Raw genomic sequence first — 479 nt, 5'->3', positions numbered from 1 at the left:
AGTTCGACCGATATGACAGTCAGTGATAGATGTAGATAGAAGGCTAAATCGGAGGGCCTACCGCGAACCACGTTCGACATGTTGCCTCCCTGTCACACTTACGTACGAATTTACAAGTGCGACAGAGAGGCAACACATCGAACGTGGTTCGCGGAAGGCCCTCGGTTTATAAAAAAAAACGTTTTTGAATATTTAAAAATGTCTTCATGTGTCGAGAAGTGGTGCAGAAGTTATTCTGATTATTCCAATGATAGTAGGATCACTTTTCACGTGTAAGTAAACAGATAACTTCAGTAAAATTTGGAATAAATATGACGACATCTTTTCAATATTACCATGCTAACTTAAAACTTAACTGCATACGAATTTCATAACAACATACGTCTTTTTAGATTACGAGGATAATAGGGTATGTTATGCCAAATGAAGTAGATTATTTTATTAAATTATGTTTGATTTAGATATTTTCTATATTGTAA

Source organism: Cydia pomonella, chromosome 6 (assembly GCF_033807575.1).
Source record: "Cydia pomonella isolate Wapato2018A chromosome 6, ilCydPomo1, whole genome shotgun sequence".
NCBI classification, from domain to species: Eukaryota; Metazoa; Arthropoda; class Insecta; order Lepidoptera; family Tortricidae; genus Cydia; species Cydia pomonella.
This window is presented reverse-complemented; position numbering follows the sequence as displayed.